This window comes from Rhinolophus hipposideros (assembly GCF_964194185.1).
Source record: "Rhinolophus hipposideros genome assembly, chromosome: 11".
In the NCBI taxonomy this organism is placed as follows: domain Eukaryota; kingdom Metazoa; phylum Chordata; class Mammalia; order Chiroptera; family Rhinolophidae; genus Rhinolophus; species Rhinolophus hipposideros.
Genome location: NC_138057.1, coordinates 22,357,761 through 22,380,195, shown reverse-complemented (window position 1 = coordinate 22,380,195; position 22,435 = coordinate 22,357,761).

Here is a 22,435-nt window from a genome sequence, read left to right as displayed (position 1 = left end):
TGAGGCTGCTGATTGCAGAGAGTGGGCAGGGTGAGTGGGGAAGAGGGACAGGGACTATGTGGTACTCGGGGGATTTTGTTCATTCACCTGTCTAACCTTCAGCTGCATCAGCCACAGCCTTGTAGGGCACTGGTCAGGAGGGGGCTTGGAAAGATGCCAGAGCCACCCTGTTTGTCCTGAACCATTTCTAGTCACTCACAGGCATGACTTCCTTGTTCCAGGTACAAATGGGTGTACTCGGTGTGAAGCGAGAGCTGTGGGAGCAGCACAGCCTCTTCCCAGAAGGGGACTCAATGCTCCACATTCCGAGCATTAGTCACGTTCTTCCCGCACCCTCCTGGCCGTGTCTGGGGCACACCTAGAATCAATCACACAACCTCACCCTCGTTTCCTGGGTCTGGAAGGGCACAGACGGGGAAGTCAGACATGCTTGAATTTAAACCCCAACTCAGCCACTCTGCTACCTCTGAACCTTTGTTGGGCAAATGAACGGCTTTGAGTCTCAGTTATTTTAACCTATAGAATGGAGATAAATTATTTAAACTGTGGTACTTTAGTTCTCCCATACATAAAAGTAGAAATAAACACAATGCCAATATCCTTGCATTTTAAGAATATAATAATGCATGAAAGGAAGTACTTAGGATGTGTCTGACTCCCAGCAGGTCAAATTGTCAGGATGACAATCTGGTAGCTCCCTGAGTCTCTTTCTTGCTCACTAATGTTGGTCAGTGGCATGTCGCTTATTTCTCCTGTCCACCCCGAGAGTTCAGCCCAGTGTTGGGACGCTTCAAAGTTGTCTGTCCTGACTCTCAATCCTCCCTTTTCCTCTGTCCCTGCTTCCCTGTCTGCCATCCACCAGTGACCAGGTCTGGGCTGTCCCCTGTACACAGCTGCAGGTTTACTGGAGTAGCCCTCTCCAAAGACCTTGGGGACCCTGGGATTGGAGCAGCACTGGACTAAGGACCAGACTCCAACCCAAACCCAATGTCAAGTTTGAGCAGATACCTGGTTAGAGCCAGGCCACCTCCCAAGGCAGCCCACAGGGACGGTCAGACCGGCCCAGGGCCTAAAGCGCCTGCATGTGACAGGCCTCAATGCGTGAGGCCTCCATCCTGAAGGCTGCCCAGAGGCATCTCCGCAGGCCCTGCCTCCAGTCCCAGCCCAAACCATTCCTCTGAGCATGTGGGGAATGAGACAGGACAACTGAGCCTTCACAGAGCCACCCTGTCACGTCTATCAATTATCAACAAAACATAGAGGAGAGGACATGTACTGCTCTTTAGTGTTTTCCCAAACCCAAGGTAAAGTGGTGGGAAGGTGGAAATGGACTGGTTTGAAAGGATGAGATTGTGAGTTAGAGTTTTTCAATTTTCTTTGACTAGGAGGTATGCCACGGGGAAAATAAAGCAACATAAATATTTCAAAGAGCTGCCCCTAACTCTCAAGGCACATTCCAGACTTGGGGTCTCTAACTAATTACAAAGGGGTTGCCATGTGGCCTACACTCAGCTGCAGCTTCTAGACAGGGTGATACGTGCCCTGCTCATCTTTGTAGGCTGCCATTTGAGGGTCTGGCATCTGAGTGAGGCTGCAGAGAGCAGGCAGGGTGAGTAGGGAGGCAGGGCAGGGGCCGTGTGGCACCCATTAAGGTGCTCCAAATTGCCTTCCAGAGGATTCCGCAGGCTTTTGCTTTGCTTCCTGGTGGGTCAGGAAAGGCCTCGGGCTGGGCTCACGGTCCTGGTGCTACATCCTGTCCCATCCCCACTTGTGGCCTCCTTGTGGGCAGCTCCAGTGGCTGAGGCCCCAGGTTCCTGTAGGGCAGTGCCCACAGAGCCTCCAGTCACTGCTGAGCGTATGTAGACCTGAGCCCGACCTTTCCCAGGTCCTCCTTTGAAAACACACCTGTCATCTTTACAAAGCTTTTCCATGAGCCAGGTGACATGCAAAGATCACACAATGCAGACCTGTCACCTTTATTTTACTTGGTTTGGTTCTAGTCCAAAGGCTGAGGAAGGATGGGGGCAGAAGCACACACAGCTCCTGAGAGAAGGAGCCCGCCTCGTCAGGCCCAGAAGTCCACCGTCTTCGGGCCTCGCATGGCAGCCTGACCACTATGCTGCCCAGGGCAGGGCCGCTCAGATAAGAGAGGGCTTAGGCCACTTGCCTTCTTGAGCTTCTGGTATATTAAAAAAGAAGAAAGACCAAAGCAGAGTTTCAAAATCTGCTATATTTTTGAATTTACTTTTAAGAAATTAATACTTTTGGTACACATGCACAAATCCAATGCAAAATAATTATAGGATTTATTTTTAAAAATACATACTGATTGATAGGGCACTATATTCAGCATAATAGAGTAAATGGGACGTAACTCTAAAACAGTATAACGAACATTTCTTCCAGTTCTGCCAGGACAGTTTAGGGTTGCACCAATAATTTTGTAGATAATATCCAGGTCTGGAGCTGAAGCCCTCAGCTAGGTTCTAGCTACCTGGAGGAGGCGATGCTGGCTGATGGCGTGGAAGTTGGGACACAATGGCATGTGTGTGTAATAAGGTTAGGAGGATACTTGGCAGGGTCAGGTTCCCCATCTCCCCCCCCAGAAGTGCCCCCACACCACTTGGGTTAGTAGGCTACTACATGCCTACCTCCACCACTGCCCAGCTGCGTGATTTGGACAAGTTGCTTGCCGTCTCTGTGCCCTGGGTTTCCCCAACTGGAAATAATAATAGTCAGTTATTGTATACTACATTAGGGTGGTTATGCGCATTAAGTGACATAATACAGAAGAGTGCCTGGAACCACACCTGGCAATAGTTGCCATTACCAGGGTTAGCTGTTCGTGGGCATGCAGGCCTATTATTACCAAATCTCCCTTTGTTAAGAGAAGCCAAAATCCGGGATTTTAATATGAATTTTCTGATTTTTGAAACATTCACTGATTTTTAAGCGCTGTGCATGTTAGGCGAACTACGTCTGCCGGCGGATGGGCCCACATCTGGTCTGCTGCCTTAGGTTTCAGGCCAGCCTCCCCCGGACAGTAATCAGGAACCCCCACCACTCCTGCCTGCCTCACCTCAGCATGTGTTTGGAGGAGAAAGGACTCCAGTGGGGAAGAAAGGTGGTCGGGGAGAGAAGGAAATGGAAAGCCCATGCATCTGGGTGGCGATTTCTCCTGCTCGAAATGTTGATCGGCCAGCCCCGAGTGATGTATGGAGTTCGTTTCTGCAGGTAATTGTTTAAATGTTATAGCGGCTTTAACATGTCATCTGTTAAAACGTATTGGTGAGACAGCCATTCCAAACTTGTAATGTGGGTAATATTTAGATGATTTACTAGGTGAGCTGCAGTTTCTGATTCAATCAGAGTTGCATTTGATTCAATAGGTGATGCATTTAATCCGACTGGGAGCCCATCAAATCCAGAGGTATGTGTTTGATTCACGGGCTGATGTACCTGATTTAGAAGGTGATGGATCTAGTCCATGCTGAAGGATTCCAATTCCCCCACACCAGGTATTTGCTTCAGTGTGTGATGTATGAGTTTTAATAATAAGACACGCTCTGGGGATGGTGAGGGCACCAGCTTCTCCATATGCCTGGCATGTCTGTGGCTGCTGCCTGCTTGCCACAGAACCGGTCTCGGCCTATAGGACCAGAGGTGCTGAGTGGGAGCAAGTCCTCTTCCCCAAGTGTGACCTGAGCCTCCATCTGTTCTGTCACTGCCATTCCTCTAAGATCCATAGATTGTTTTCTGTCTGTCTGTCTGTCTAGAGGTCCATCGTTGGGGCCACTGTGCTGAGAACCTGGTTCCTTGCATGTGGGAGGGTCTTCTGGGATACATCTGTCAACTGAGCAATACCCACTCTCTGTAGGTTTTGCTGTAGTCTAGGAAGTTCCTTGAGCCTCACTTGACACTTCAAGGGGGTCCCAGTATAAGCCTTCCTGGGCCAGGCACACCGCTGCTAATCAACATTTAAGGGGTTGATTTTCATGTTCCAACTGGGGAGATAGAGGAGGGTGCTCCTGAACTATCCTCTCCTACCGCGAGGTTACCAGAAACTCCCAACACTTATCACATAAGTTTTCCTGTAACAGGGAGGTCTCTTCTTCCCCCTGCTGTCCCTGGCTCAGCACCTGGCAGATGGCAGACATGCAACCTTGGAGAAGCGGGGTAGAATGAATCATTAATAATAACAACTCAGATTTATTGAGCTCCAGGTACTTTCTAACCATTCTGAGTATAGGGTCTTGATACATTATAGGTATCATCTCTTTATCTCTTTTAATACTCGCAACAAACCATACAGGGCAAGCATTACCATTACCTCCATTTGTACAGATGGGAAACTGAGGCTTGTTGAGGTTAAATGATTTTCTGAGGGTTGCATATTAGCAGAATTGGATTTGAATTTAGGTCTCTTAGACCTCACAGCCAATCTCTTAAATGTCTCGTCATTATCTGGCTTGCCAGGACGAGACAGATTCTTCCATCCTGGCCCAGGAACGGAAGGCTGGAGCCCCTTAGAGATGCAGAGGTTTGCTCAGGAAAGCAAAACCATGACACAAGATATACTACCTGATTGGTAAACTGAGGCACAAGGGAGCCTTAGAGAAAGGAGTAATTAGGCTTCCTGGAGGAGGTGTTTGAGGTCACCCTGGAGGAAGACTAGAAATGGGGTATCAGGTTTGTTAATGCCCATTCTCAGCTGGTCTTGGCTCAGTGGTCTGGTCCTCAGGCTGCTCCTAAGTGCCTGGGAATCAATGAGGCTGAGTCTGCAACAACTTGTCTCTCAGGTGACTGTTACCTGACCAGGAGCTCTGTGTGGTCCGACGCTGAGCCTGAGTCAATGTCACAGACAAGAGTAAGCCGTGATCCTATTCCCACCCAAGAGAGACTAGTCAGCTTACCACATTCCAGGCGGGAGAGACGCGACATTGAGCCCAAGCTCAGGTAAGTCTTAGATGTTCCTGTGACAATAGGAAATGTCTAGATCCTGCTTTTCCTCCAGCACTTAATCCACCTTTTTTCCATTACTCATACCTGTCATGTTCTTGCATCCCTAGAAGCCTGGTTTCCCTTCACCGTGGGGTCCATTGTAAGATGCTGTCAGCCAAGGAGCGGAAGTTTTGGGAGACAGCTTTACCATGTTCACCCTGTCCCTTCCCAGGCCCCCAGCAGGATGCATTTGAGGAGAACGCCATGGAACTGAGGGGTTTGAGGCAGGGGTCTGACCTAGACCACCTCCCTGTCCCGGACGCACATAGCCCGTCCTCCTGAATCTGCTCTTCAGAGCAGGGCCCAGGAATCTGCATGGTTATAAGCCTTCACTGAAGTTTGACAATAATGGCATTAGGCCAGGTGTGGCCTTGACCTGGTCCAGGCGCCTGGGGCTGGGGCCTCATCACCAGAGGTCTCAGCCCACGCCTCTAGTTCTCCCCTAGTCCCACAACGCATCTCCCTTCACCTCTGTGCTCTGCAGCCAAAATCCCAAGAAAACAAATCTAACTGGTTCACAGCAGCCTATGGTTGGCCTGTCTGGGGAGAGGGCCAATAGCCGCAGACACAATAGCCGCAATAGGTCAGAAGGTCAACGGTCAGCACTCAGCCCCAAAGGTCATGGAGGACATAATGGGCTTCTCTGCCTTAGAAACAAGACTTCAATAGTCATTTGCTGCATGTCAGATACTTCCACATTCTTGATCCCATCCAATCCCCTCTGCCCTGGATTCTAGCTCCATTTTACAGAAAGAAAATTGAGGTTGGGAGAGGTTAGTGGGCTTACTCACGGTCATATAGCAAGTATTTGAAGAATGAAGGAGGGGAGTAGTATCTGCCAGGCCCAAGGCTGACCCCACTTTTCTGCATCTCTTTCTGTGTGTGTCTCTCTCTCTATATATATATCTGTGTCTCTTTCTGTGTGTTTGTCTCTCTCTGTCTCTCTGTCTCTCTGTCTCTCTCTCTATAGGTGTGTGTGTATATATATATATGTGTGTGTCTGTCTGTCTTTGTCTCTTTAATGGTCTCTAAGTCCACTCCCTTAATCTAGCCCCCTTTCCTAAGGCCATCAGGCACCGTGACTGGGAGATATTTGGATCACATACATCTTTGTGTCTTCGATCTCACCACCCAGGCAGAGGCCAATGCTAGTATAAGATTGGTGATGAGCCAGACAGGCTGATCCCTTGGAAGCTCAATGCAGAACAGCTGCTTGTTCCACTTCTGCTGCTTCTAGAGGCCACAGTGCCCTGACTGCACACATTTTCCCAGGCTGCAGCCGCAAGTGGGGGGTCCTGGGACATAGACAAAGAAATAGCTCAGCTTTGCAAACGGCTTTGAAAATGGGGCCACGGGGATTCCACTTGGCTGATACACTCTGCCCTGGTCCAGGCCTCATCTCCCAGAAGCAACCCCCAGCCCCTGCCGGCCAGCTGGTCTCCGACTGCCACCCACACCAAAGTTCTGACCACACGGAAGTGGCTGCTCAGCCCAGAATTCCCCATCACATCCCTTCCCACACAGGGAGGGGCAGGAGCAGGGACAGTTGCAACAGGACTGTGGGGTCTGACTAACCATCAACATCAGACATTGGTCACAGAACTTCTCTGGACACACGTCGTAGGCCAAGCCCTGTATGAGCCGAGCAGGGGATTCACATGAGTCTTGCCTGTGATTTCTGTTTCAGAGGAGACCTCAAGTCTGAGACAGAGCATGTCAATGCACCCACATGCTAGAGGGGTGTGGGACTATCTATGCAGAACTTGCTAAGGGGAGACCACAAAAGACGCAGTGACAGTTAGCCCAATAATCTTCCAGTTGGGTGCCCCTGGGGACACATAGAGCCGTTACCAAGAATATACAGGCAGCCAGCTTTGAAGACATCACTTTCCAGCCCTACTGCTTTAGGCATTCTTTCTTAAAACCAATGTGTCTGAGCATACACTGGTGGTTTCCAGTTTTCCCACAAAACAAAGAAAGGCCCGTCCAGAATCTTTCTGTGGTGCATCTCCCGGGGTGTTAAAAACCTCAGGGCAACAAACACAGGACTGCAAGAAAAAGTCCGGTAAAAATGCAAGCCAGAGAATTTATACAAGTGACAACTACCTCAGAACTCTTTACCCACACCCCACCTACCTGTCTATCTTGGGATAAAAACGCAGAGGTTTCCACGACATACTAACTTATGCATTTGAACTGAAATGTGAAATAGAATTTTTTGTTTGTTTGTTTGTTTTTACACAAAGCTCTGATTCAGCTGTTTGGCTTTGCCAAACTATATTACATGGGGGTTGTTTTCCATAAATCGAGGGACCCAAACCTCCAGTTTCAAGGTTTTGATGACAAATTTTTAAAGTACATATACCATATTCAAGATATCAGAAATCACGTCCTTCTTAACTATAAACTTGCAATAAAAATGTTTACATGTCAATTTTAAACCTTTCAAATTAAAAGCATTTAAAATTCTTTAACATGCTCAAAAGGCTACATAATTTTTCAAAACCTTTTCAGGAGGTAGTCAACCAAAACTTTGAAAACCATTCCTTCAGTCCACCCCTCTTCTCTAAGGTACAGAAGAGACTTGGTCCATCTGATAGGGAGAGTTTCCTTAGAGTGAGAGTTGCTAGCACTTTTGCTCTGATCTGCTTACTCCTCAGGCTGGGACAGAGGGCTCCCCCCAGCTCCAGGCAGCCAAGGTGAGCTTCCATAGCACCACGCACATAGAATAGGCATGTTTCCCAGAGGAGAGAGTGACCTCACCCCTCTGGCCAGATTCTTGCTGAGCTACAGAAATCTGAGCCATGGTGACTCCAATAAGTGGAGTGTCTCAGGAAGGGAGCCCTCCAAAGAGCCTGACAGGAAACACGGGAGTGGGAGACACCAGGCTCATGCCTGAGGCTTGTCTGGAGAAGTTTGAAGGTGAAGACCTGGATAACGACAGCATGATGCAGGAGACAGAAAAGGCGCCAATGAGAACAAGCTGTGGTCCCACCAAAGGCACAGAGAAGAAGCAGGCCATTTTCTGTGGGCCAGGCAGACCCACGAAAGGCAGAAGGTTTGATCTTTGTCTCAAAAAGGTCTCTAGCCAAGCAGGCTTTCTACCAGGACCAAGGCAACCCCAGCAGAAGGAGGTTGGACGTGCAGAATGCAGAGGTTGAGAGGGGCAGGTCATAAGATGTCAGCTAGAGATTGCTTCTCCCATGCATAGCAGGGGACCTCTAGGAGGACTCCCAAATGCTCATCACAAGAAAATGAACATGTTTGTACCTGTGCTAATAGCCGGGGACCCCAGTGCCAGATTACAATAGACCAGGAAAGAGGGACCAGCCCTGCTCTTTGTCACACCTCTCTTTCCTATTCCAACGCTGAGCTAGAGGCTGCACAGTTTTTAGAAAATAGGAGTGAAGGGAAAACAGTGAAGAAGCTAACCACAACCCATTCCCCTGAGTCGGGGCTGAGCTGGTAACAGGGAGAGGCCTTTAATTGGATGAGAAAGTGAGGCTTTGGGATCAGACCGGACTTGATGTTTTAATACACATTTCAAAGTTGTTAGGTAATGGCAGAAAGTGATAATGAAGCCTACCAAAGCTGAGATGAGACACTGTACAAGGCAGAGGGAGGACAGGCTCCAAGAAAGTACCAATGGAGACAAACCCCTGTGGGTGACATCAGGCAAAGGAGTAGGACAGGTGGTCAGCACTCGAGGAAATGATGGTGCTGCAGGGAGAGAACGGTCACCAACAGAACATCGACATTTATTGAACAGCACAAGGGGTCAGACACCAAGCCGAGCAAGAACTTCTTTTGACAGTGTCCCTCCTTCAAGCACCCTCAGTTTAGCAGGGGAAGTAACTATGAATCACAGGGGGCCAGCTTTGGCCTATGCCAAGAGTGTGGTGCAACTTGTTATAAGAATTGGGAAGAGAGAGAATTCATCTTCAGGTGAGAGGACTGATCAGGGAACTTCCAAGTGCAGTTTTGAGAAATGAGAGGCTGAAGATTCTGAAGAAGTTTACGAAGGAGAAAGGCAAGTGTGCTGAACCCCGGGCAATGCCCCACAGCTTTGCAGGTCCAGCCATCTAACAAAGAGCCCAGACAGCATTGCATACCAGTGAAGAAGCATCTGTGCTGTCTGGGTCCCCAGGCGTGAGCCCTCACTGCAGCCAGCTTGGCTCCTGCTCCAAGATGGCCCCTGAGTTGGGCCGCAGGTGGTGGTTTTGGACATACCTAGCAGCCTATTCTGCCAGGTCTACTCTGTCTCCATTTTCCCTGGCTCCAGAGCCAGCACATGCACAGATGTACACTTGTGTACATGTGCACATATGCATGCATGCATATGAACAATCAATCATGTGTGCATATCCACACAATAGGTGGTACTTGTATCAGCTACCAAGTTCTTTGGGAAGAAGCAAAGCCAAGTACAGACAAATATGTTTTGCATCCTGGGCAATCACTTGCCAGACATATCCATTTTGAAAAAGGCATCCAATAACAAGGAGGAAAAGAGCCTGGGTATATCCCATCTTCCCTGGAAGGCTTGGGCACAGTCTCTAGTATGTGAGCACTATAATGTCTTGCCCCATTAGCATTCTCTTCCCTCATAGAGAAGGGCACTGCCATCTCAGGAACATTTGGACTCACGAGTCTCATTGGCCTGGAGGTGCTCAGCTGCCATGGTCACATGGGTTCTGTAGGGTCCTTCTCTGGACATCTTGTCTCCTCCTCTGTCCACCCTGCGGAAGGAATGTTGCTTCCTTAATAAGAACAAAATCTAGAATCTCCAAAGTCGGTTCTAGGAAGGAGAGCCTTGAGTTTGACTTTCTCTTGGGTTTGCTCCCTTTTCTACCAGCATGCCAACCATGCGGGAGTCTTGTTTCCATGATTACTCTGAACAAAAATAACCCGGGTTATCCAGGTTGTGCTCACTCCAGGTTGCCTAGATGAAGATCTTGCTGGCACTGTGGGTCCCGAATCTCTAGGTGAGAAGGCCTGTGGCTGAGATCAGCTGCCCACGGTCCCATTGGTCACAAGAGCTCCAGATGCTGGGAGTTGGTGCCCTCAGACACCAGCACTGGTAAGTGCTGGCCTCAAGGCCAGCCTGTATTGTACTAAAGTGGTCTGATTGCTGCCCCAGTTCCTCTCTTACTTGTCCTGTAAGAAGGGAAATCCTCAGGAAGGACAAAAGCCCTACGTAAGAGGGAAAACACTCATCAGCCCAGAAAGCCTCCCAGTGGGCACATGGGTGAATGAGGATCCATGTCTTCACTTGCTGACTCCTTGTAATTTGCCCTTCTCCATAAAACTTGTTCCTTAGCTCATGCACTGCGACATCTGTCCACACTCTGGTGCATTATAGGTGGTACCCACCAACAGACCAAATGTCTTAGTCAGCTCGAGCTGCCATAACGAGACACCATGCATGGACTAGGGGGCTTAAACAACAGAAGTTTGTTTCCTTGCAGAGGGTAGAAGTTGGAGCTAGGAGTGCCGGCAGATGGTTTCTGGTGAGGCCTCTCCTCCTGACTTGTCCCCACCTTCTCAGTATGTCCTCGCATGGCCTCTTCTCTATAGTGTGGAGAGAGATCTCTGGTGTCCTCTCTTATAAGGACACCAGTGTATCAGAATTGACCCCACTTTTGTGACCTCATTTAACCTTAATTAACTCCTTAGAGGCCCTATTTCCAAATACACTCACTTTGCGGTTTGGGACTTCAATATATGAATTTGGGAGAGAATCAATTCAATCCACAATCCCAACCTTCTCTTGGTTCCCATATCTGTAACTTCCCAACGTGTTCTTCACCTGCTAGGGGAGAGTGACAGGGAATGAGCAGAGAGGACCATCTAGAATCTACCTGTGAATGGAGCTCTGTGCTTCCCTGAACGCTGGCAGGTCCTGTTCTCAATCCTCTCAGGCTCCCATGGGAAACAGATGCTGCTTCTGGAATTTCCTCTCCTCCTTTAGTCCTCAGACACCTCCCCAAGGTCTGAAGTTCACACCTCCCCCACCCCCTAATGAACAGCATCAGGAATTACCTCATCATGTGGGGCAAGACACTAAACTCTCCTAGAGGCTGGTGCTGCTCTTTCTTGGGCTATGTATGACCCACATAGCCATCATATGTCGACAGGACACAAGGCAATAGTAGTCCAATGATAGGAGACAAAATTCACCAGTTAGTGGCAGGCATGGGACAGAGACAGATGAGATGGGGAGAGGAGGGGAGCTGAAGTGTCCAATACTGTTGTTCGGTTTTGATTTGGGGCAGAGTACTTGGGTTTCTCTTTGGGTGAATCTCTCTCCAGGCATTGCAGGGAGTCAATATGCTGTCACCTTAACAATTGCATGACTTGGAGTTGTGTTCTCTCCACTAGCCTCCCCATACCGTCTAAGCATCTAAGACACAGAAGGATGGAGTGTTAGGACTAAAAGGGGCGCCACGGAAAGACAAAAAGATGTCTCCTGCACTTAAAGAGCTGATCATCTAGAGCAGGGCTATCCAAACGTTTTTCAACATTTTTCACCAAGGGCCATATGCAGTAAAATACACAAACAGCCGGCCCACTCACTCGAGGTGAAGTACGTATTGCCTCACCTGGTTTATTTAAGTAAACTAAATATGTTTTTGGAATTTGCTGCGGGCCAATTAACAATGGATCATGGGCCGCAGCTGGCCCTCGGGCCGCAGTTTGGACACCCCTGATCTAGAGGGAGTGTCAGAGACATAATTTACCAACCAGGTCACAATGGGTTAAGTGCCCTGATCAAGTTATATGTATCCTTTGCTTTGGGCTCCCAGGAAGGGAACCAATTCATTCTGCCTGGGGGTGGGGGTGGGGTGGGGTGGGCAAAGGAGAGTTTCCACATTATAAACGAGGAAACCAAGGCCTGGAGAATATTAAGGTGAAAAGTTTTTGTGTGTGTATGTGTGTGTTTTTTTGTTTTGTTTTGTTTTATTTTTTGTATAACATCAGTGGCAAACCTAAGAGAGACCCCAGGGCTCCAGACACTCTGCACAGTGCTTATGTCTGTGTCTCCAGAGTCCAGTCTGTACAGGGAGGTACCTCCCACCCTTTATAACCCTGAAGCTCATCATCCCAAGAGAAGATGCTGACAGGGGCTTTCCTGGCCACCAGACTAAGTCTCTGGAAGGGAACCGGGCAGCCAATGCCCTCCCTGTACTAAGGCCACCTGGACACTGTGACAGGCATCTGGGAGTAGGGGAAGAGTCCACCTGGTCTGGTGTCCGGGCCACAGGAAGTGATGACTCTTGGGCTCATTTTGGCAGCTGCTGTTTGTTAGGTGTGGTTCACATAAACAGGCAGATGTCCTTGTGGCGACCTCCCTGACTCAGAGGGTTTGGGAACTGAGGTATGCACTCCCTGGGGGGGAGGGAGGAGGCAAGGACAGGACTTGAGCTGCTGACTCACCCTTTTCTCACTGTCTCTGTGTTCCCATCCTTGAGGAGTCAGGAAAGAACCAGGAAACGGAAGGAGCTATCTGGGAAGGATGAGTTCAGCACCGAAAAAGGACATGTTGTCATTCCTTCCACACATGCTGCCCGTTGTCTCTTCCAAGATGGCAACACTTCTGGGGCAACTTTCTCGCATTCATGAGGCAGCAATCCTTACTAGTTCTCTGAGTGGTGGAGCAGACAGGAGGAGGAGGGAGATGGTCCTATGGGATACCTGAGAGAGGTACAGCCAGGTAGACAGGCTGCTGCAAATATCTTCTGGGTGACATATAAATTATAAATAAAAACGGTGGGGATAATAGCTGAAAACAGAAGAAAACCAACTTCATTGAACAATAGAGCTTGAAGGGGCACTAGTCACAAGATAGTCCCATCCCACACAAAGAAAAAACCGAGAGTTGTTAGATGGGTGTGGGGGGGGGGTTGGGGATAAGGGGAAAGGTGAAGGGATTTGGAAGCAGCTGGTAACCACAAGATGGCCTCAGGGTTTTTTTGAAAATTAATTTGGGGAAGGTATTCAATAATGTTGTAAAGATTTTGTTGGGTATCCGATGGACATGCGTCCTATTTGGGAGACCACCTCAGGGATACTGTGGATACCTGATCATGGCATTGTACACCAGAAGCTAAACATTAATGAATGCCAACTATAATTTTATATATATAATGTGATGGTTCGGTGTGAGGTCGGAGGGATAGTGGATGGGGAGAGGGGGGTTCACAGTGTGAGGGATATAAATGATGAACGTCTAAGTATTACCTTGTCTTGTACACCTGAAACTAATAAATAAATTTAAAAAAATAAATAAATAAAAAATAAAAGTAAAAATGGCCAAAGTCAATCCTTATCTCCCTCAGGTTAATAACGATATTAAATGGTAGAATTAATAAATGTATTACTTTTGACCTTTAAAAAAAAAAAAAAAAAAAAAAGATAGTCCCATCCCATCACAGGGCTGGCTTCATGGACGGGTGACCTGTGTAGTCACACAAGGTCCCATACTCAGAAGAGTCCACTCTTGCTTTAACGCTCTGCCTTCACCATCCTGAAATTTGTAATAATATTTTAGCAAGAGGTCCACATTTTCATTGTGTACCTAGTCCCATAGATGACGTGCCCAGTCCTGCCCATGGCTTTCCAGAAGACCAAAAAGGAGGCCAAAGAGGGCAAATCGCTCCTCAGGGTCACACTGGTCGTTTGTTGTAGAATTAGGATGAAACTCCCAGTCCAATGTTTTTCCACCCCACACTGAATCTAACTCTGCTGTTAGTCTCCATTTAGGGCAAGAACTTCTGACTCTGGCCTCCTCAGCCCTGGGGCCCTGTGTTGTGTTGCCTCACCTGTTCCAGGTAGGCCTTGGGTAGCGCAGTGTGGGTCACGGTGGGCTCAGTGGTTGTTGACAGGTTCTGCAGCTACTGGTACCTGGGAACACTCAGCCATGATGTTGGAATCTCAGTTTCACCCTTTCTGCCTCTGAGCCTCTCTCTGCACATCTCTGATAATAGCACCTATTTTTAGCAATGTCCAACAGTTAGAGAAAATGTGTGTCAGGAAGCCAACAGTGTCAGCTCATACTAGTCACCATTGGCAGAATATGGCTTTCACTCTCAGATTTTCCTTCACCTTCATTCCCTCACAGTCTCTCAGCCCTTCCTTGCAGTGGCAGGTGGGTTAAGAGGTTCAATTTGGGGGTTTAAACTGCAGTTCCACCATTTCCTAGCTGGGTAACTTTGGATCAGTTCTTTCATTATGCTGCACCTCAGTTTTCTCATACAGTAAATGGGAATAATAATGGCATCAAGTCTATGGGATTATTGGGAGGATTAAGGGAGACTATGCAAAACAAGCACCTAGCACAGAATTTGGCCTATAAAAAATGCTTTCTTAAAGTGTTTTCTTGCTTTTTTTTCTATAGCTCCACTTGTCCTGGATTAAGAAATCCCCACCTCATATTTGAAGGTGCCCTCCAGTATCCTACTATTTAAACCATGGGCTGGGGACCAGCAGGATCAGCCTCACCAGGGAACTCACTAGAAATGCAGAATCTCAGGCCCCACTCCAGACCTACTGAATGAAAATCTGCACATTAACAATACTCCAAGGTGATTCATATGGGCATTAACATTTGCGAAGCGATGCGATTTCTAGTGCCCACAGCTGGCCTCTCCTGCTCTGCCCCTGGGGAGATGAGTCACTTCTTAGTCCCAGACAGCATTGTTCTTAAAAAGGCAGAACCCAAGCCTGCCTTTATGGATTCAACCTGAGTCCAAACCCCTTGCTGAAGACTTGCAATGTGGCCAGTAGGCTAGGTGAGGAAGGCAGCAGTATGAAGGGCATATTACGTGGGGAATGAGTGAGAATCAGGAAACCATGAGATTACTGCAATAATCCAAGCCAGAGGACAAGAGAGCATGGGGAGAAGAAGCTGAGTTATGGAGTTATGTCTGATCTAGAATTCAACCCACCCAGTGACCAAGTAGATATTACAGGTGACATGGGAGAAGGAAGGATCAAGAAGAATGCTGCGGTCCTAGACTGAGTGATGGGATGGTAGTGCATGATAGAAAAGGTTGACCAGAAGGATGAGGAGAAGAGGGAGGTGATCAAAAGAAAGGAGGCATGCTTTCTGTGTTGCACATGATGATGTTGATTTGTCAAGGGGATATTAGTTAAATAAAAGATTTCAATCAGGAGAGGGGGCTTCTCGTGGAACTTCATTCATATCTCTTTGACATTTATTGCTCTATGGAGTGCTGAGGGGCTCTGAGGCCTGTGGGTTCAAATCTTGGATCTTCCACTTAAGAGCCGTGTACCTCAGGCAAGTTCACAAACCTCTCTGTGCCTCAGTTTCTACATTTGTAAAATAAGCTGTCTCAGACAGGTGCAGTGAGAATTAAATGAATTAATACACACTAAGTGTCTCAAACCATGCCTGGCACATAGTGAATACTCAATAAATATGATCCATCATTATAACTGCCTGTTTATTTGAAATTATGACATTCTTGGGGACAGGGACCTCAATTGAAATCATTTTTGTATTCTATAACACTTTGCAAAAAGCAGGCATACAATATGGTCTACAGAAACCTTAACATATATTGTTCATTGAAGGTGGCCCATGGACCAGTGAGGTTTCTGTGCACAGATGAATACAGATGCCTTATTCCTTTATAGATGCTCATCCCTTCCCCCTCCTTTTTTCTAATCCAAATTTGATGACTTGTAGGTAATGAGAATCGATGCTATTCTTTCCTCAGCCTAAGCTCATCTATGGGCTGCTCTGATAATCAAGACTAGCTGTTGGGTAAATCCACTCTTCCCAAAGGGTGGTACTGCTCCTCTGAGTGCTGAGAGACCTGTCCTCTAAAGATTCTTACATTCACTTGACAAAGATTACCTGTGCCTGTCACTAATAATGACAATCACTTCTGTTTCTTGAGGTCAGGTACCAAGCTGAGTTGAAGTAAGTCCAAGACTCTCCCTTGCTCTAGAGCTCACAGTCTTGTCAAAGAGAAAGACAAAACAAAAACAAAAACAAGCAATAGTACTATAATGTGACTGATATATAATACAGAAGACATAGGGTGCTGGGGGGGGGGTTCAGAGGAGAGAGAGGCACCCCAGTCTGATCTCTTGAGAGCTGACGTCTTCTGTGAGAAGATCAAAACAAACTGGCAGCCCTGAATAAATGCCAGCCCTGCCCTCAATACTGTACACTTTTTTTTTTCTTTCACTATTGAACTGGCACCAACAGTCAGAATGAAGCCTGGGAGCAAAATGAATCAGAGGCCCAGGCCCATGTTCCTCTGCAGCAATTCAAGGCCAGGCACAAATCTAAGACAGAAGGTGGCTTAAACCCATTTCCCTAGAAGCAGAGCTGACTAGAAGGATCGAGTGCACCTGATTTACCAAGAGACTGCTCCTCAGGGAAAATAGATAAAGGGGGAAGGAAAGAAAATCAGGGAAAGGGAAAGAGCAGAGCAAGTCTGTCATCTTAGGTGAAGTGTGGTCTTCATCTTATCTTCAGGGTCAGGGTAGGAAGAAACCTTGCCCAAGCAAGGTGCTCTCTCATCGGCTCAGCGGAAGGTGAGAGAGCAGCTGTCAGCTGTCAACAGACAACGGTCATAGCACCTGGGTGGGCACACAGGCCAAGGAAAGGAGATCTGGATGGGATATCACCATTGCCAGGCACAGGACGATCTGAGTCAAAGGACCAAGGTCACTTTGGTCTATCTGTGACCTATTAAAAGATACACTTTGTGAACTGGGGTGAGCCTTTGGGCTCCTTGAAGAAACTCAGTCTGTGCTCGGTGTGGGGGGAGGCACTGAGTCTTTCCCACAAATGCTGTTGCCAAGAACGTCTCCTGCAGGATGTGTGCGTCTTGTATGTGCCTACAAAACATGACTTTAGGTGGGAGAGGAAAGCTGGTTTGCGCCACACAATTTGGTATGGACACCCTGGATGTCTGGGGGCATGGGTTATATCTTCACCCACAAATTATCAGCCACAAAATCAAGTGTACAGGAGGAGAAGGCCAATTGTTCCCATCTACCAGGGCAGCTGGCCTGTTCTGGTAATTGTGAGTCACCCACCATTCATTCAATTAAATTCCTTTTCTGCTTACCTCATCCAGAATCAGTTTCTGTTGTTTGCATCTAAGAATTCTGATGGGTATCGAGAGTAAAGCTGCTCCAAGTTTTCACATTTTAAGTAGTAGTGTGGCAAAAAAAGTTATAATTCTGTGCATTGCTGGGTTTGTTCCTTGAGACTAATTCCTAAAAGCAGAATTGCTGGATCAAAAGGTCTACGAAAGTGTAAGGCTTTGAGTTTCTATTGCCAAATTGTCCACGGGCCTCGTGTTGCTGAGAGAAGGAATTGGACCAAATGTGCTGGGCATTGAGCTTGGAGCTATATATACACCACCTCTAAGAGTCGCTGCACCTCTCAAGTTGGGTGGTGTCATAACCATCTCATGGACAAGCAACCCAAAGGAAGAGAGTTGTGTAACTTGTCCCAGGTCATAACACTGGTAAGTAGCAAAGCTGCTAGCAATTTGAACACGGTTGTGGGGGATATTCTCTTTGCCCCTCTAGATTCAATCACCAGTCTCTTCCCTTGGGAAGCTCAGTTTATGGCCTCCTGTCTTTAGTTCCTGTTGGGTGTTTGGTTCCTCACCCAAGAGGTACAAATAGTAGTTGAGAGAATGGAGAAGGGTGAGGTGACAGTATTGATTCCCAGCTTCCTCCCTGCAGGTCACCCTGGTTGACTGAGTGGCCCCACCAGACATCAACATTACTGTCTCTCTCTGGGTTGAGGAACCTCTTCCTCCACAAGCTTCTTTCATGTCTAGGGACTGGAACTGCTCTGTGCTTGTGCTCACATGAGTAAGATCCCTTATGGATCTCCCTTGACCGCACCTACCTCTTTAGTCCACCATGTTAGGGTCTCCATCTCTTCTCTTTTGGGATACTGACAATAGACCTGGTTTGTCCAGAGCCAAAGTGTACATTTTCCCCCATCACGTCATGTTACACGCACGTACATTTCACACACCAGCCCCAGAAATTCTGGCTCCCATGCACACGCTTTCATTTCACCAGTCAGGTCAGCGGAAGTAACAACGTACTCAAAAGAGCACTGGAATGAGAGTCAAGACCCCCTTGGCCTGCTGTGTGACCTTGGGCAAGTCTCTTCCGGTCTCCAGCTCTCTCAATTTGTTTCCTCATCTGAAAAATGAGGAGCTGGACTAGAAAGTTCAAGGTCAGATACTCCAGGAGAATGAGAACAGTGTACACACCATATATTAAATTTACATGTGCATATTACACACATCTGCAAAGTAGTGTGTGCAGTTCTACGAGGAGAGAAAAGGGAGTCCCTTTGCCAGCCAGAGTGCTGGGACCTTTTATTCCTATGAATTTAGAATCTTTGCTGTTTGTACTTGGCCAGCTTTGGATGGCAAAATAGTCTATTCTCTGTGGAAATTCTGACTTATTTTTCCAGCTGGTCTGCCAGTTGCCAAGAAATGTCATCTGAATATCATTATTTAATCGAAGATTAGTCCACGCCTGTGACATAGGCTGTAACTATTATCTTCTTTGATTCTTTACATAAGCACACATTTTCTTCACAGATTAGACCTTGCATTAGTAGAGGTAAATCTTGCCTCCTCTGACCAAATGGCCCAGATTGTAATGAAGTAACCCCCTGGGATTGTGGCTGTGTGTGTCTCTGTGTGTGTGTGCCTGTACACGTGTGAGGACGTGTGTGAGTACGACGATATGTATGTGAGTGTGAGTGAGGAAATTACCTTTGAAGTCATTTCTTGCAGGGATCCAGAGAGAGGACCTTCCTTGATCACTGGTCATATCAACATGGCCTCCCACGCCGACAGCTGATTTCCAGTGTTTGTTTTCAGATTAGAGCATGTGTGAAACCAAATCCAGCCAAGCCTGCTGGGAGGCATGGGGATGGACTAGACAATATTTGCAACCCAATCATATTGCAGACCTCTTGGGTAGAGCAAGAAAAGAGGGCAGGGAGGGCATGAGTTCAAGCTGTAAATGTTGGCTTGGGTGTTGGAAAACTCTAGACTACATGACCTTAGAAGGCCCTCACTTAGCCCTGGAATGTCTCCAACCTTCTTGAGCTACATGGGACATGCAAGCTAGCCTCTCATTTGCTGCTTTCAGGGCTTCCTAGGACAATTTTCTCACTGGTCTTGGTTGAGCCAGCTGAGGTGCTAACATTTTATTTAAGTTTCTTCTTGGGTTGCTTCCAAAGAAGCAGGGCCTGACCTCCCCTCAGAGTGGAGCTCATTACATGGTCAAGAATTGCTCTCTTGTTCATGAAGCCCCTTTAGATTCTTTCTTATTTTTCAGCCTCCCGTCTGCTGTCTTGTGTAAGATATGGCCAAACATCTAACACCACCACTCCCAAATCATTGGCTAAATGATCATCTGCCAGAAAAATGGAGTTCAGTGATGAGAGTCTGGGCTCTTGGGCAACTTGACTCTTTTCCAGTACACTGTGGTGGGGGCAAGAGGGATCACTGGCTTCATTTTTAAGAGTTGGGGTGACAGAAAAACTGGACCAAGTAACCAGAAATTCTCAGATAGAATGTATTTATTCCCCTCTGCACTTCCATTCCCTAAACTTTTTCTCTTTCCAAAGCCATTCCATGGGCATGTCAACTGAAGAGCAAAGACAGCCATAACCAACAAGACAATTAGGCACATTCCTCCAGCATTTTGCCTAGTGCCTGGTATGCCATAGGCTCACAGATAGAGTTTTTGAGATAATGAATGAGTGAGCAGGTGGGGATGGGGGTGGGTGAAAATGGTTCCCAGAGTAAACGCTCAAGAAAATCTTTGGAAAGAGTGGCGTGGGGAGAAGTCCTTCACCTGCATTTGTCACATTGTAACATATATAAATGTTTCCCCATGTCATGAGCGAGCCAACCTTCACATCGAATTGGAAATGCTCTTTCAGGCTTCTCTAGGTGAATAAGTGAGAGTCAGAGGAGGAGGAGATAAAAATGGGGAAGAACTGACCAAGGTGAAGTTCAGACCTCAGTGCCCAGTCGAGCTGTCAGTACATTTCAGTCCTTTTCCCAGATGGCTCAGCACACCCCTCACCCTAGCATTCCCCCAGGTGATGAAGGGGGAAGATGACTAGATGGAGAAGATAACCAGAAGCCCAAACAAAAATGTTTTGGGTCCAGTTGCTAAGTATAGAGTGACTCATAAGGACTCTAGACAAAGATGACAATGGGGAAGGAGACTAGCAGATCAAGGGAGGGGTTCAGGGTAAGAAGGGGGACCCTGGTGGTTGGGAGAGAATGGGAAACATGTTTTGTAAGATTTCCAACATTTTTGGGGGCTGCTGTTAGGGACTTTTTCATAAGACCTGTTATCCTGCTGGGGTTTACATCACTATTTGATCTAAGCCCCAACAGGACGACTACATCTGCTACTAAGCTGTGTTGTAAATGTCTTTAATTTTTATATTTCATCTGAAGGGAGTTGTTAAAGTGAGTTTACAGGGTGATGGCTCTTTGAATAAAGGCCATCAATACTGGAGCAGAGCTCTGTATGACACTTAATTTTTGCTCTAATAAGCCCTCCTAAAACATTACAAGATCTAGGAGGGTCACCCCCCCTTTTCTTTTCCCTTTAACGTCCCTTCCCTCTTTGCATTATTTCTCTTCTCTCAGTCTCTCGCACTCTCCTTTCTTGCATTTCTTAAAGGACATATTTGAAGAGAACATTTTTGCCCAGATGACACCACTTCTCTTTTCACCGCCAGCCAGATGTGCTCTTGACTTCTGAACAGGAGAAATGTTTCTTTGAAGTTTTTCAAAGACTTTGCTTTTATTTAGAATTTTTTTCCCCCTTTTTCTCTTTCTCCCTCATGTTTAACTGGTTGGGAAGCCCCAGGAGGGGTTTTCACATGGGCCTCTTTTCTTTTCCTGGGGCATAAAAGGAGTGGGATCAGAGGCACTCTGTTCCCAGACAACCTTCTGTTTTCTGCCCCAACAATTCCAAGTTTTTATAGGTAGAACCATTGTCCCCAGTAGCAAAAGGAAGATGGCTGTAGAGTTGCCCAGGAAGCACATTTCGTAGATGAACAGGATGGTTCTGTCAGGAGTGCGGGTGTGGAAAGTATCCCCATCCTGTTCCTGAACCTCTCCCTACACTCTACAAGGGTGGGCCAAGAGAAGTCTTCTCTTTCTTCACCACGGTGCAGTCATGGTTGCTCAGCTGCCCTTGTATTGCCCTGAAATTTCGTTAAAACAAAGACTGGTAATGGGAATTCAGGGGGCACATCAGAGAAAAATAAATTGGCACCCAAGAAATAGACCAGAAGCCCCTCGGAAAGCACAGAGAGAGACTTGTTCATCCTTATCTCTCCGTTAGCACCACAGCCTGGCATGCTACTCAGTAAGTTGGGGCTGACTAGTGTTTTTCAGTGAGGAGTAGAAAGAGTTAGTGCTTCAGGATAGAAACCTGGAAGATTCATTTGGAGAACAAGCTAGTTTTTTGTATGACCTGTTAGTGTGAAGGATTTGGAGTACGAGGTCTTAGTTAAAGCTCCAGCTGTGTATTGACTAGCTATTGTCTCTCCCCAGTCGAATGTAAGTTCCAGACAAGTGGCATCTCCAACGGGCTAGAACTATGCCTGGGACATGGTGCGCACATAGTAAATATTTGTTGCTTGCATAAATGTGTCTGTTTGACAATAGTCATGATTCTTTTGGAGAGAAGTGCTTTCTAGACTCAGGAATCTCCGAAGTTGTTGAGGAAGATAAACAAATTTGAGCTTGGGGTTTTATTTTTGTTTTATACAAAAAATATACTCATTAAAACTCAGGTGTGTGTGTGTGCTCACACGTATGTATGTGTGCACACGCATCCAGTGGTTTTTGTTTGTCTTAAGTGAAGTGTGTTCACAGTCAGGGGCTCCTGCACTCCTTTGACTACCTCCTACAGACGAAAACCCTAAGGCAGAATCAATCAGGTTCAAGGCATACCACCCTACAAGTGACTGGGTGGGTCTTGGAACCCTTTATTTGCACCATTCTCATCTAATTCACAGAAGCTAGCCCAGTGCCTACACACAGTAGCTCAATAAACAAATCACTGAAAGAATACACCAAGAACGAGCCAATATCTCAGAGACCTAGTCGGAAAGAAATTCATTATTCTATTGTATATACTAGCCTATTGAATATTTAAAACTATTATTTTGAGCATATTCTGATTTCATAGCTCTAGAGTAGTTCTCCAGAATCTGCATTTTAATAAGCACACAGGGGGATTCTGATGTAAGGGATCTGCAAACCACATTTTGAGAAACACTGAGGTATATGAATATGTGCGTATGTGTTTGTGAGAGCTGTTAGTATATGAGTGAAATGCATTGGTAGTTTGGGTCATTGGTGTGCAA